This window comes from Ciconia boyciana, chromosome 4 (assembly GCF_034638445.1).
Source record: "Ciconia boyciana chromosome 4, ASM3463844v1, whole genome shotgun sequence".
NCBI classification, from domain to species: domain Eukaryota; kingdom Metazoa; phylum Chordata; class Aves; order Ciconiiformes; family Ciconiidae; genus Ciconia; species Ciconia boyciana.
In genome coordinates, this window is record NC_132937.1 from 27,395,703 (window position 1) to 27,412,061 (window position 16,359).

The 16,359-nt window shown below is 45.1% G+C and overlaps 1 protein-coding gene across 4 annotated transcripts in view; it reads right to left on the reverse strand.

Moving 5' to 3' along the window:
* DCC (DCC netrin 1 receptor) overlaps positions 1–16,359 on the reverse strand; it is a 618,393-nt gene that overhangs the window by 226,527 nt on the left and 375,507 nt on the right. The gene's annotated exons all lie outside the window — the stretch shown is intronic.

Genomic DNA, 16,359 nt, shown 5'->3' on the forward strand with positions numbered 1-16,359 from the left:
AATAAGCCAGAAAATGAAACAGGAGAAACTCCTCGGTGGAAAATTCTTCTGGTGGAAAAGAGGCAGCGGGCAGGCATCCCCCCATCAGCTGTTTGCTCCAAGGGCTACTTTCAGCCCAAAGCTTCATGCCCAAGGGAGGGAAGAGATCATTCCCTGCTCGCACGCAAGGGGACACGTGTTGCTCCAGGGACAGCAGAATAAATTGTGCCTGCTCCACCCCTGTCCATAGCCACATCCAAACTTGGACTTTTCTTGCTAAAATCGTCTCCTCCAACCCAACGTGCTCGAGTCAGGGTTGCACAGCCCCGCTCCCAAAGCCAGCCGGGCCGAACGGCACCGTTTGCTCCTCTGCTTTTCCGAGAAGCCAACGGACAAGAGCAGCTCCTTGCTTTGGGAAAACATCCTTCGCAGCACAGACCGATTCGTTGCCCTCCATCCCGCACTAATTATGAACAAAAACCAGATGAAGTGACTAAACTGCTGGCTAAACTGAACCCTCTTTAGAGGATAACACTTAAGACTGCATTTTTCTTGTTTGTCTACGGATTTCAACATAAAGCTGTCCCTTGCACGCTGAAGGCAAGGCTTAATGGGCTTTCAGTACTGAAAGGCCCAGGATAACTACAGTAGTGCAAATACACAATATTACATATGCAACATTAATTTTTATACGGCTTCATATTTCTCTGAAAAAGCTTGGTTTAAGGTTGGCATTATTAAGCATGCCTTCAGCATGCGAGAAAAGTATGTTAATTTGGGCGTATCAGCAGGTTGATTTTGCTTTTTACTAGAGTTAGGCAATTACACACAAAGATAAATGTCACAAAGCTAGCTCAATACTATAGTCTTGCAAAAATACCAACAGCAGTAAAATATAAGAAGCCAGATTCTCATCTCATACATCGTAGTTGAAATCCAAAAGAGTTGGTTTAATTTTGAGCAACTTCACATCAGAATAATTCAAGCCAGAAATGAGAATAATTTCTCCTGGTAGACTGGCTATACGTTGTCATTGGTTTTTCAGAAACACCTATAGCAAGGGGTTCTAGGACCGGATGAAAGACAGACCTGGCTAACGGTATCTTTTTTGTCCCCTGTTACTATTTTTGGTTTGTCCTCTCGCTTCTTTGGTGGATTTTACTTTTGTCCGTCCACCTGCCCTCCAACAGAAAATTATACCAACGGACCCCTGGCAGATGTCTGTCAAATGACGTGTAGCGACAGAGACGCCATAACCTCTCAGACACAGTGTCCTGAAGGACCCTTAACGCGTCCGTGTTTCATCAGCCTCACCATCAGAAAGGCTGGGGCTTTGTGGTACTCTGCGCCCTGAATCCTGCTTTCTGCAGTGGGGTTTGGAGAGCAAATGATGTTCTTCGCTTTTCCATCGCTGCTTGTAAATTTGCAAACCGGGATCATGCGTCTTCTCAGTTGTCTGTTTCAGTACTTAAAGTCTCCCAGTTCTTTTGGTCTTTCTCCTCTTGATGAGCCTCTGATAATTCCCATGGTTTTCCTCTCCGGTGTCTCTCTGGTCCCTTCAGTGAAGGGCTCAAAACTGGAGACCGGACGTCATCCCAACGCCTGGCCAACGGCGACCAGAGCAAACCATTTCGTTCATCTTGCCAACCATGCTGCTCCTCACATTGAAATTTGGCTTTTTCACACAAAGCTGTTTTACGGAGGATTCTTTTTAATTCATGATTTGAGATATGTACTTTTATCTGGTCACAGATAATAGAAATTAACGTCGTTTTTATTATTTCCTAATCTGGCTTGAAAAATGATGGGATTTGATAGTCACACCGCAGCAAAGACTTTGCTTCATGTTACGCATCTGGGCTCCAGGTCTGTGGGGAAAATAAAGGGGTTTCCCACCGCCACTGGTGCGCGGGGAGATCTCCCCAACACAGCACTGCTGGGGGCAAATCACGGCCGCTGAAGGGAATCTATAGAATTAAACGGCGTCCTAATTAAGCCATTAAATTCAGCAGGTTCCATCTGCCTTTACCTCGGTGTGACAGCTAATGTTTTGGCCCACAGTGATTCTTCCCCATAAAAGAGAAAATGGAGTTTCACATCACCGGCACAGGGGTGCAGGGTCAGGCTCTCTGCGCCCTACCCACGCAAACCACGTCGTTAATTGTCCTATTTCTTGTAATAATTACCAAAAGGCACCCATCCTCACCTGATTCTCAGGCTCTTGACCCAATTCCTGTTTCTTTCCAGGGTTAACAGCTGTGACAGATGCTTCGCAATTCTTCTCCGTTCTTCCACACCGCCAGATTAGCAAAATTTTGCTTTATTCAACCGAAACTGCTGCTGTAGATGTTTCAACCGACAACAACTGTGAACAGCTGTTGCTACCTGAAGGACAGATACTAAGTTTTGGCAGGGAAACTCCTGCCAACTGTTTCTGTAATGAAATTGTTAATATCTCTGAACGGCTCAGAAATCCGACGGACGCAAAATTCCAAATAACAGGGGAAAAAAACCCACCAAGAACCCCAAAGCAAAACCAAACAAAAAGGTAAACAAAGGATCTCTAAGCTTCCCTTAATCCTCGTTTAAAAAAAAGATAAATGGAAGGATATTAAAAGTCTGAATTCCTTCGAAGCAGACCAAGGCACAGCTCTTAGCCGTGGCTCTGGTCCTGCAAGGAGATGGATTCATTCCCAGGCAGCCGTTGTAAATCAGGAATACAGCCACCTAAGGTCAACGTGGATAAGCCAAAAATCTATATACGTGGAACATTAATTTAATGCCCAGAATAGCTGACACTACAATAGTGTTATGCAGCATTCTTCAGCCATGAGATGCTCAGGTCTGGTAGGGAGCAAAGGGTCCCTTCTCTGTTCCTGAAGACGGGAGGGGCACAACGGGGGGCTTACGGTTGGCGGAGGAGCCCTCGGGGTGGCCCGAGCAGGGGAAAGACTGCGGCAGCCCATGGCGATGCTCATCGCCCTTCCGTAATGACTCCACGTCCCGTGTCCACTCCGTGAGCTGCATCCCCAAGCCTGGTTCTCCCTTTATTTCCCACCTCTGAACGATCTACCTCTGAGAGGTAGGCTAGCCTACCTCTGAACCATCACTTGGCTATCGGAGATTCCTTTCTGCCAAAGGCAACTGCAAAGCAGTTGTACTCCAAATACAATATTTTGAAGATTTTTAAAAGATTCTGCCCACAGGGATGCCACAAGCTCGAGAGAAGCAGAAAGTGTACGGAAAGCCCAAGTATATGCCCTCCTCCCTCCCTGCTTTCTCAACACATGATGCTACGGAAGGATGGAGATGACAGAAATACATATATTTTTAGTTTGGGACCAAAGGAGAGAGAAGGAAATAATTCTTTTCCACAGTTCCTCTTTACAAAATATTCTTTTCATTTTCATGTCCACAAACTTGATTTTCTTGTACGTGCTTTAAAAGCTTTTAGAGCTATCATCTCTCCCCCATCTTTTTTTTTTTAAGAGATTTTTTAAAATTCATTAAAGAGTTAGATAGATGAAAACCTGGAACTTCAGCAACGTCAGTTCAGACCCTTGCCGTGGGTTGAGCAGATCTGCGCTGTTGGGAAGCGAGGGCTCTTTCATCCTCGCATTGAAGCTGTCCCATGTATAAAGTAGTATAAAATAGTTACCTCCTCACCAAACTAGAGAACAGGGGGCGAAGCAATAAGTCTTTTTGGGAAATTCGATGGAGAAACGCGTGAATTTCTTGAACCTAGTCTTCGCACTAACTAACCTTTCTTTCTGCAGAAGGGAGCCCCGTGAATTTAGTAGGCATGGAGGTGCTGGGTTGAGGGTTGGACTAGATGATCTTGGAGGTCTTGTCCAACCTTAAAGATTGTATGATTCTAATACGAACTGAAACGAACTGGAAACACCTTTCACCCGAAAATCTGCAGCAGGATTAGGACACCTCTCGTGGGATTACAGGTTCAAATCCCATTAGGTAGAAGACAGCGTTGCCATACACTGCTTGTGACGGCTGCAGATGCGATTCTGGGGAAAACAGAATTACATTAAAAAACGCGCAGAAAGTAGACCCACGAGAAAGAAAAACCTTTCCAAGTGAATAAAGATAATGTGATGAAATTGAACAAAGAAAAATATTAAACAGGCTGAAGGGATAATATCCCAAACACAAAAATTAAGTGTTTGCTTGCAAAGTGGTCGCCTGAAATGCCGTGCAGACCAGCGCTGTCCTGGCCAGAGACACGCCGTCAGCTTTGCGGAAGCAGCTTGGCAAGGTCGGGGGGACTCTTTCCACCTAATCAAACCCTCGGACCTTTTCAAAATTAACTTCTACCAGCGCAAGGAAAATTACAGTAGATCTGGAAATTGATCCTGATCTCTGCTCCAGCGGTACCAATTCGTTGACTTCTGCAAATCTGTATTTGTGATACTGCAACTACAGCTGAAAGCAGATATGTTTGAGGAAAACAGGACCATTAAATAATTATCTTTAAGAGGCCATCCTAAGAGAAATCCTCCGCCTAGCAGCCTGACCGGGGCACAGCGCTGGCTCGCAGCACGGATAACGCCGTTCCAGCTATCCACGCAAGGAAAATTCTGCTTTTTCCTGCTGGAGGGGCCAGCACATTTAATTTTGACAGGAGGAATTTCAGCGTACGTGCTCCAGGACGGTAAATGGTAACTTTTGATGGCTGCTCACCTTGGCCCTCTATTCCTTAGAGAATCGGGGTGTTTTCTGAACAAATAATGGCTCTCACTGCTTGCAAGCCACCCCTCCCCAGCCCAGTCTTCCACTCCCAGGGAAAGGAACAGCAAGGCGAGAACGTTGCTGAATATAAATAGGAGTAAAGCACATTATAATTACAAATCTGGCTATCCAATGTACAGCTCTAAACCCTGAAATGATAGGCTGACACTGTCATCCCAACCCAGACACCAATTACAATTACATCTAACCGAGGCCACTGAGCCAGACAGGGGAAGGGGTAGATGAAAGATGCACCGACTCAGGGATTCGCCTCCTAAACTTCCAAGAAATATCATTCTGCAAATTATTAGCAAATCACTTGAGCTAAATAATTAATGTTTAAACAAGGGCATGAAATTATTCCTAAATGGTAGCGGGGGGAATGGGAGAGAAGGAAGGGATGGAGGAGAGGAAGGGGGAGAATATGAGAAGCCTGCTTTTTTTTTTCCCCCCTGTCACTCAGATAAGATATTTGCATTCCTAGAAGAAATGTGCCTGCTTCCTCCCTTAGGAGCATGCACAAGGTGCTTTTTTGTGTGTGGTTTTTTGTTTGCTTTTTTTTAATTTCTCCCCCCCCCCCTTATTACTCTCTGATTGCACAGATGTAAATAAACATACAAACAGAAAAAGTCCTAACAGGTCTGGACCAACATCAGAAACAAAGGAAAGAAAAAAAGAAAAATAATGATAAAAAAATCATCATCTTCGCCCCCAAGCCCATCTTCGGCAGTGTCAGAAGGCAGGAGCGCTGCTTTGATCTTAACAAGAGACTGCCTGCTCCTAAACCCTAAACCGAGCTTGCCCTGCAAAATCAATTTGTGAGCTCATTACATAAATCCATATTAAACTATTTAGTCTATATTTAACGCTATAACAAGGATAGTGAGGGTGAATTAAATGCATTTCCTTCCAGGTGGCGAAGGGCCAAAGTTTGCCCTTCCTCTTTTAATTCTTTCCCCGACCCATCTTTCGCAACACTGAAAAATTACTTTTTGCACATAGGAGAGCACACACAAACACGTGTCCAGGGGGATGACAAAGCTCACAATCTTCTCGTTTGAGCTGTAGGTGCTAATGAAATCAAGAGAATATCTAGCAGTTTCCTAAATAGGGCCAGGCGCGAGTCTACACATTTAGGGGTTATTTTCCCTAAATCTTTCCCCTCGGGGAGCCAAGACAGAAAGTTAGTATCACCGACAAATATGCCCAAAGATTAATTTGCTGTTTCCCCATAAACCAAACGCATTCCGCTATTTCTTACCCTTTCTTATCGTTGATCAAATGGCAGCTCAGCAAATAGGTTTCTGCTGGGAAGGTGACAAGGTAGTGCACTACGTATAAAAAACCCATCAGCGCTGAGGACTGCAGACAATGCATGTCCTGACCTTATTACTCCCGAACTCGGCAGTGTAACTTCATCTGCGCTTCTAAAGGAAGCTGTTATGTTTCGGGAAAAATGAGCACCTGCAAAAAGGGGGAAAAGAGGTGACAAAGAGAGGAGTTAACTTAAAAATTAAGCGCTCCTCTGGCTGGCGAAGTGGCAGGCGAAATCAGAAGCCAGGGATGAAACACCCAGCTATACACGGCCAAATGGACAAGGCTAGAAGGACACGAGCCGTACAGGGGTGAACAACTCTTAAATAGCTTAAATGCCTAGCCAGCATCCAGCTACAGAATATACGAACACCTCCTGCTTTCTCATGTAGTTATTTTTAGGACACCTTTGATAAACAGGCGAATACTGCTGAACTCATTCGAACAGCGGGCAACCCAGTGAGTTACTGGGAGGTTTGTGGCAAAACCGTTGTCACACCAGACACCGGTCTGTCTGTCCTCTCCAAGGCTTTTCTCCGTATTTTTTCAACCCCGCAAATTCCTTCTTTAGAGGTGGTTTAAAGGAAGAAAGCCTATGCCCTGCAAAAGTCTGCAGAAGTCCCGTAGAGCCTCCTAACAGCTTACTATTCAATGGGCGAACCTCAGCCCACAGCTATTTCCCTGGGAATAAGGGCAGAAGGATCTCGGCCAACCCTCGGAGCCTCCACGTACGTTCGAGAATGACCGTGGCTTCTCTGAAACTTGTGCTGTCACCTCTCCCGACAGTAAATCCCCCCCCACCAGTGTCGGTGGAGTCACAGCAAGCCTCCTTGCAGGAGCTGCAGTCCGTAGTCTCCTTCCATTTTCATTTGGTTTCTTCTTTTCCCACATTTGCTGCCACCGATGCTCTCTTTAATAATTAAATCGAGTGCATTAAGACACCTGAGGTCTCTTTTAAACTCTTGATTGGCTGATGCCTCGAAAATAAAGATACAAAAAGGCTAGCACATCTTCACAGCCCACTCAAGTCACTGGTACATAAAACAACGACAAAAAAAACCCAAAAAACAAAAAACCCCAAACCACTTTCACACGTAGACCACACACACAGCGACTCTCCCCCTTTGTAAGCAAGGATTCTGCCGTTCACAACCCAGGGAAGAAAACAAACGCACCGGCCTTCGAGGAGCAGAAGACGGGGGCTGCTCCACGCAGAGCTGAGGGGAAGCGGATGCCCAAGCGTAGCAGATACCCACAGCCCCAACGCTGAGCCTTGGCTGACCTCACCTCCCATTCGCGCTTCTTCAGCATCGGACTCAGCACCCTTTCTGGATTTCGCTAGGGAGTTACTTCACCGTGCGATACGTCGCGTTGCTCTCGTGACAAGAGAAAACGCTGAGGTTATGGCAAACCTGAATGAGCAACTCTTTGATGAGCTGTTCATGAGAACCTCTTTTCTTTGCACTCAAATTCCTATATGAAAAATGAAGCTTTCTGGTATGGAAGCCTAGGCATTCACACAATACTTGTGAAAACCAAAATCTCCTTTTCAAGGTTTAAAAAAAAAACCAACAACCCACAAACCCAATAAAATACTCATAGTAAGAGTTCCTATACGAAGTCATTATATTCAGTTATCTGCACCAAACTCATATAGGACTACAAAGTACATCACTTTCCATATTTATAACATAGTCATTTTAGTTCTGCTATTCCGGCAAATTAAATTCTAACAGATCTCAAAGTCTTAGAACTAATTGTGCAGTTATTCATTCTATCTTGTGATTATTCTGACATTACCGTGTAAAGTCGATATACAGTAAGTGATATTTTAATTAACACCACTTAAACCCTAATTGCCTTCCAGTTTCCCATGATTATTATTTATCAACATATATCCTTTATTAAAGACCAAAAAATCACGGTAAGGCTGGATTTGAAACGGTTAATAGCATTATAGGAGATTATTACCCTTCTCTGTCTTTTTTTCAAATTATTCTAAATCTGTTCCAACACATAGTTGTGTTCCTGTTAGAATACAGACAACAGCTCTTTCTCTCTTCCATGCAGTAGATTTCACAGTATTTTCTGTAAAATTCTATCACGTCTTTACAGAACCTTTGTGCTTGCATCACTCTTTAATTGCACGTTTTGTTTTTTTAAAGAAAGCACAAACATATTCGTAAATGATTCAGGAAGCACAGATGTCCTTAGGTGTCTAACTGACACCTTAGATGACCAAGGTAACTTCAAAAATGGCTTCTAAAATGTCAATCTTCCAGCCCCACACTCATCTGCTGTTGACTGCTGAAGGCATGAGAGCTCCCCAAATACTTCCATTTCTCCCAGGAGCTCCTGCCTCACCTGAACTTCTCTCCCTGGCCGTACAAACCTGCACCCAAATCCTGAGAGCTCCCTGCCTGCCCCAGGCGCCGGCGGGTTCGCCCATCTCATCGAAGGTACGTTAGTGGTGCCAAAAGAGACGTGCAACCCAAAAGCCAACGGGAAAGCAGTGAAGTCTCCCATGCCGCGCAGCAGCCACCCATCAGCAGCACAGGGACGGGGAACGTCCAGGTCCAACTGCTTCCCATCTCAGACTTGTAAAAGCCACAAGCACACCCCTCCTACTTACGACACGACCATTAATTTTGGGCTGCACTCTTCTCTCTCCTGTTGAAGCTGTCTATAAAAACTCATCCTCTTCACCTTATCCAGGTCTTTCACATGCAGCGAGGCGGCTCCAGCATGGCTGAGAAACATCTCACCCCAGAATACCTGACATTTCGTAGGAATACATCCATCAATGAGAGGAGAGACATCCTACTTCAGACCAGGAGACATCTCCTGGTCTCACCACACTCTCACATGACCCCTCTCCCCAGACCAGGGCCTCCCTCTTGCTGAATTTCTCCCCAACTGTCCAAATGTTCAAAATTTTGCCTGCACTGCAATTGCACTCAGTCGGGGGAAAATAGAGTGACTCCAGCACAGAAGCTCATCTCCTGAGCTTCATAGGAGACCGTGGTGGTGGAGAAACCCAGCTGCCAGGTTTTTAAACCATTATAGCTCTTACAGAACAAAGCCATCAATTTTTATATCAGCATTTTAAGACAAGATCGAGCACCTCTAACGGCATCTTTCCAGAATCTGTTACAGCCCAACGTTTCCAGCAATTTTCACTGGATGGATGGAAAGCAGAACCAGAGGTAACCCCGTGAACCCAACTAACCCTTTCCTACACCCCATGGCCAGATTAAAAATATCCCTAGCAGATATTTACCTAACTTGTTCTTAAAGACCTGCAAAGATGGAAGCTCCAAAAATCTTCCAAGATCATCCCTCGCAGTGCATCTATCTAGAGGTGCCTTCTAAGCACCTCTGCTGTTTTTAGGACGGCCTTTATATACCAACTTTTTTTTTTTTAACTAGAAAAATATTCCGCTGATTTTGCATTTTTGCATACGGCTGTTATAAATCCCCAGTAAGGTGTCATAATATTATGGCAAAGACCACCATAAAAGCATATAAACAAAATTTATTCTTACTATTATCATGATTATTACTGCTTATGCGGCGCAATAAATGCGAACAGCTTACCAGTCGTGCATACCAAAACAAGGACGTTAAATCTCTTGTTTCGACACACTAAATCCTGACGCTATGGTTCAGGAGGTTATTCTTCGCTCCATCCCTGGGCATCAGGTGCTTTTACCGCTTCTTGCTGCCGGTAGTTTCTCCTGAAGCACCCCTTTGGCCATCACCCGTGGTGGAGCTCCAGACGGGATGATGATACAGCACATTAAATTCCTCCAAGGTCCAGAGCCACCAGGCACAGCCCCCCACTGCCTGGGGCTGTCACCTCACCTTTGGGGATAAATGATGATGTCTGGGCTACATCACACTTCATCCTTGGAGCCGCATCCCATGGAAGGTTACACCTCATATCTCTAAGGTATATTTACAACTTTGCATGATTTCTTTCATTTCAAAGCATCTTAAATACTCAGGGCCGTTGGTTGCAGCTCAGTGGAGTGCAGCTTTTAGAGCATAAACCCAGAGACGGGTTGCATGCCACAGGATGTGTCAGGGGAAACTCTCCCACAGCTAGAAGCAGACTTTGGGGTGCCAAGCCTGCTCAGATGGTGCTGGAGAACCGTGTGCGATGGAGAGTGCCACTGTCACCATCTCCCTTGTCCCTCCTTGGGAACAGCACCCCAGAGCCACGTACAAGTTTTCTAGCCCGGAGCTACCTGGCAATGTCCAAACCAGCGGCAGCGAGCGAGCCATCAGCTCGGCGGTGTGGACGGTCCCTGGTCCAGTGCAGGACGTTGTCCCCACGCTCTCGTATTTAGCAGAAGTCCATACGGTCAGTATAACTTGCACCACGTGACTAAATAAGCCTTCAGAAAATAAATACATTTCCACATCCCAGTAGAACTACCATTCTCTGCATTAGAGGTGGGGAAAAAAACCCATATATATATATTCTACTCTGCAATTTATGAGTGGGATCTTGAAATAGTCTCTCACTGCTTTCTTCTGCTCCGTCTCTGCCTACACAACGCGAAGTCGCTCTGTGAAATTTCCTATTTCTAATTCAGGGCATAAAGAGCAGACTGAGGAGACGGCGCATTCCAGCTTCCTCTGCGAAGGCAGGATCAGGATTATTAGCACAAAGATACATCTGCCCAACCGCTTTTTAAAATTTCCAATAAAGAGCATTCCTCACCACTACTTTTTCACAGGTTTACCAATTGTTTTAAAAAAACCCAACCCTGTTTTTCCTGATATTCAAAATCACGGGGTTTATTTCAGATTAATTTTAAGGCTAACCATAAGCAAGATTAACGTACACCGTTTGGCTTTCCAAAAGACTTCCAAGGACTAAAAATCTGAAGTTTTAATGCCAATATTAGCTCAGTTTCTTAGTATAGAGATGGATTTTATTTTGTGGGTGGTTTTTTTTTATTGGGGAAGTAATTATAAATAATACCATAATTATAAATAAGTAGTCATACAATAATTATAAATAATACTAAACAATACTTATGATAATAAAGGGAGGGGAAATGGTACCTCACAGAATGTTTTTGTAATAGGAATTCAGAGAGAGAGAAAGATTTTTGAAAATTGAGTCAACCACTGTTTCTTTAGCAAGGAAAAGTAATTCACAGGTTTCCCAATCTAAGTCTTATTATACAGAAGTGCAAAGTCTTTGCAAAGATCTTGCGCATGCAAAAATGTTAAATTTGCTAGCTGGTAAGCTGAAAACCCGACGCGAGAAGGAGCTACGCAACTTGTAAGCAGAGGAATTAAACAGAAAGAAAAAGTACGTGACACAAACGACAACGTGAACGGCACAGAAAGCTGAGCCCGGGCAGCGGGGCTCGGAGTTAAACACCTGCTCGATGGGGACCAGCCATCGAGGACCGGGCCACCCACGAGCTTCAGCTCTCCGTACCCTCCCCGTCTCCCTGCAACATCCATCTCTGGACGTCCTCAAACATCTGGAGATCATCCGCGGATGGACGCGCAGTCCTTTCGTCAAATAATTCTGGCGCTGCGTCCCCTCCTTGCGTGGCAGCACGAACAGCCCAGGTCCTGGTTAGTTAGGCCGCCTAAGAGATCCTTTTCTTGGCTCTGTTTGCCAAATTAGCTACTACTTATAACGCTAAGAGCGAAGACTGGCTTACAGCGCTTTTACCAGTCTCTGGAAGACGGTGTCTTCCTAAGCCGAAGATTTTTCTAGCAAGGAATTTATTGCAGGAACATAGCTAATAATTATCTTCCCATATACACAAGTTGATTATTTCAGGGCTGTCTTTATCTGATCTTTCACCTGCGAGAAGAAAACAATCCCTCCACGTATCTCGTGAATATCTGAAGGAGGGATCCGGGAGAAGCCACTGGCGTAAAGCAAATAACTGCCCGGGAGTTCTTTATAGGAAGATTTTCCTCTGGGACACTCTCCTCATCTGAAGTTACGCACGTCCATCACTCACCACCACGCTGTTGCCTATTCATTTTCTAGGTGTGCAAATAACAGGTTTTATACAGTTGTTAAAATAAGACAGCTGAGATCTCTCTCATCTGCTTTTTCTTGCTGAGAATTTCTTTTCCAGTCCACGTAACCAGAAGTACGTACTGTAGGCTTTATTCCTGGTACCTGCTCAATACGACCACACGTTCCCATAGACCGTATAAAGTCCATCGCCCTTCAGCAGAATTAGCGAGCAAAAATAGAGGAAGCCAAGCAGCAGAGTGGCCCGAGAACCCCAGAACGTGTGTGTTGGAGATGAAAGAACTGAAATCCTTACATCTGGCTCATTTACCGCTTTGGTTTTCTACAGAAAGAACAACTACGAAATCCTTAAATCTGGCTCATTTATCGCTTTGGTTTTCTACAGAAAGAAGAACCATGTAAAGTCGCCTTTTTTTTTTTTTTTTCCTTGTTATAAACTGGTGAGCAGTCTCTTCCTAAGAGGGTAACATTAAGGTTGTTAATGGGAAAGAAAGGAAAAAGGCGAAGAAACAATCCCAAGTGCCTTTTCCCCGAGTGTGCTGGAATCCACAAATGTACTTGATTTATTGACTAATGCGTGTACTGGCGACCATCTACCACCACTTATTTTACTCTAATTCATAATACACCGGTAAGTACAATGCCTCTCCAGTCACAATCTCAGTTTAAAAGGACAGAAATTTTATATTTCTCAGGGAGCTCGTTGGCTTTTTATAGCCTAAGCAACACATATCAAAATAGTTTTGAGCATCCTATAGCCACATCTGGAATACTAAAAGCAGAAGCTATTATCTGTGTGAGCTCACAGCCCGTTTGGCTTTCAATTCTCATTTCAGTATTGTCCAATTCCAATTTAGCATCACAGCCTTTACAAGGGGAATATTTGGTCTCTATCTGAGCTCATTTATACTCGCTTTAACGCCAACTTACATGCTGCTACTTCAGATCGTACAGTTAAAGGTAGTCAGCAGTGGATGTGAATCTACGCCTCCGCATTAACAACAATGGTAGTAGGAGCAATCAGGCTGATTACACCTTTCTACCTGAATAAAACTTCCAAAATCCCCCAACAGAACATGCGCAACATATTTAGCCCACTGCATGGTCCAAATTATTTGCAATAATTAAAAGCAAAAACTAACTGTAGCCCTATAAATCACCCAAAAAAAAAAGAAGTGACTATTTTACCCTGATGTAAGTTTGAGGTAGAAATCGCTGTTAGGGTAAAATCATTGTTAGTTTAATAAAGGGTTCATTTGCCCCTGGCTTGCAGAAAAAGGAAGCTCGGACAAGCCTTCCACACGTCTCCGTTCATGCCCCTTCCACATTAATGGCTCCAGAAAGGGATGATAGCTGTTCATGAGTATATTGACACTTCTTCGGGCTCTCATAAAAACACACCAACAGCAAGTGTGGGCTCTGCTGGGTCATCGCCTGCCCCAGGTAGGGGGGAGCCCCTGCCAGAGCCCCCCGGCCAGACCCCAGCTACTCGGCGGTGCCGTGCGGAGCTCAAGCTGAGCACCAAACACGTGCTGAGCGTGGCCCGACAAAATCAAAGCAAGAGGGGGCCTGCGCTCCTCCCGCCACGGCCAGCCCACCACTTCATTTGTATTTATAGTTGGCTTCTCCACCATCTGTGCATGCTGGTCCTGCCTTCATCTCAGAGGAATCGGAGTGGCATTGTTTGAAGATCTGATTAAACAGCCAGAAAAAAGTAATCCATCACTTAAAAAGGGAAATGGAGACAGTTTACAATGGTGTCCCACAGCTCTTTAGGATTTTCTTTTCATTTTCTTCTATTTTAATTTTAATCCAATGCCAAACATAATAAACACCAACACAGAGCGTAAAATTTACTGACAGCATTTCACTTGCAATGACTAGTTGGGAGCAGCAATGAGTTATCCAGTTTCCCCTAGGATGATCCTAGCACCAGATTAAACCCCACTACAGTAGGAGATGGCCTGCTTCCTTCAGACGTTCACACGTGTGAATATAATCCCAGCGCACGAACTGAATGCGAGATTCCGCTTAAAAGAAAGCAGAAAGGAAACAAACAAAAACCAAAGGCAAAACAACTGCGCATCTCCCCACAGCGAGATCTGAAGTGGAGCAGGTTGCTTCTCAGCAGGATGACGATCCCAGCGAGCTTTCCTCAACATCGCATAGACGTTTTTTCTATGCGATATTGAGGAAAGTGGGAACCCAAATAAATATCTGCCTCTTGATCCCGATACCCAACCACCAACCTCAGCCAACCGGCACCGCAGAGCAGGGCGAGGAGGGAGCCCGGGCTGGGGGATTACGCTAGCAGGAGAACGATAATGACTCTATGGACATTACATCTCTTCTCTATTTACCCCCTTCCCAGATCTCCCACTAAGCTGCATAGTCTCACGGGTGCAAAGCGTCTGTGGCCTGAGCATCTAGGTAAGAAGGAGAGAGGAGCTGAGAGGTCTCTGACAATTGCCCAGTTGCTACTGGAGCTACTTTCAGGCAGTGGAGAGAAAACAAAGAGAAGAGGCTTATAAAGGAGATGCTGAATCATAAGGGAGAAGGAATAAGGGGGAAGTGAGCTTCAAAGACGTGCAAAAGCCACATTGAGCCATTCGTTTGGGACCAAGACACAAAAAAGCGGGAGAAACCTTAGCCCTGGTTCCCATTTTCATTCGCCTTAAGTATTTGCATGGAGGGGACTTTGCAAATTGGGGATCTGAGGCTTCCAGCGGTGCTGACTCCTCACTTTTGTCTACCAGATGATCTCAGCTATGGCCAGGTGGTACTGCCTGGAACCGCTCTGGAAAATAGTGCTCATCACACAGGACTGAACAGGACTGAACTTCGATGGATCTCAGCAAACGTTCCTGCTCAGTGTTCAGACAGAGATCCTTAAGAGCTAGACTACTGCAGCTATTAAGAACATGGACCGTGGCCATCCTTATTTCTCCATTTCCAGAAGGCCAGGTTTTTGGCAAAGCTTTAAAACTTATCCTGGTTTCAGCTGAGATAGAGTTAATTTTCTTTATAGTGGCTGGTATGGGGCTATGTTTTGGATTTGTGCTGAAAACAGTGTTGATAACACAGAGATGTTTTAGTTGTTGCTGCACTGGTCAAGGACTTCTCAGCTTCCCCTGCTCTGCCAGGTGCAGAAGAAGCTGGGAGGGGGCACAGCCAGGACAGCTGAGCCCAACTGCCCAAAGGGCTATTCCAGACCATATGGCATCATGCTCAGTACATAAAACTGGGGAAGAAGAAGGAAGGGGCGGACATTCGGAGCGATGGCGTTTGTCTTCCCAAGTAACCATTACGCGTGCTGGAGCCCTGCTGTCCTGGAGATGGCTGAACCCCTGCCTGCCCATGGGAAGGAGTGAAGGAATTCCTTGCTTTGCTTTGCTTGTGTCCGTGGCTTTTGCTTTCCCTATTGAACTGTTTTTATCTCAACCCCCGAGTTTTCTCACTTTTACCCTTCTGATTCTCTCCCCCATCCCACCAAGGGGGAGTGAGCGAGCGGCTGGGTGGGCTTAGTTGCCGGCTGGGGCTAAACCATGGCAAAACTTCACGCTGATGCTGCGTGGGAACTTTTCAAAGGATTTCCCAAAGAAATTCTATGGCACGAGCTATCAGGCTGGTTAACTGATCTCAGCAGGGCTGTCTCGATTGAGTATTTGTGGGCTACCAAGATTCTGCTCTTCCCAGCCCAAATCGGAGAACGAACAACGCTTCAGCGTGTTCTCTTGTTCTCAGCTTACTGCCATAATCCATGAGAAGTAGCAAGTGTAACCTGCAGCCCAGTGCAGGTCATTAATCATTTACAACCCAGAAACTTTGAAAGGCTTTTATCCACGTTTTACATACCAACTAGCTTAAGATGAAGGCATCTTTCTGTTACTTAAAAACCCATAAAGCGGCAAACACTTACGCAGCTACACAGTGCAGTCCATAAAACCAAACACCTATTAATTTCAGAGCAACAACAACAAAAAAATCACCCTTCCAGCACATAGACAAAAACCTTTGGATCTCAACGGCTGGCTGCACTTGACATCCCACTGCCAAACTGTTCTTTTTCTTCCTCTCTTTTCCTTCTCTTCCCTTTCCCCGAGACAAACGTTCTACACCACCTTAACGCGGAACTACGCAGGATATAATTCTCTTTTGCTTACGGACTACTTTATTCCATCACCTCACCCATTTGTGATCACCTTCTCGTATTTCAGCAGGATAAAGCCCAGCAATCCATAGTTAAGACATTGCCGCTGACTTTTCACGCAGGTTTAGTTGGCCTCCAGAGTCAGTTCTAG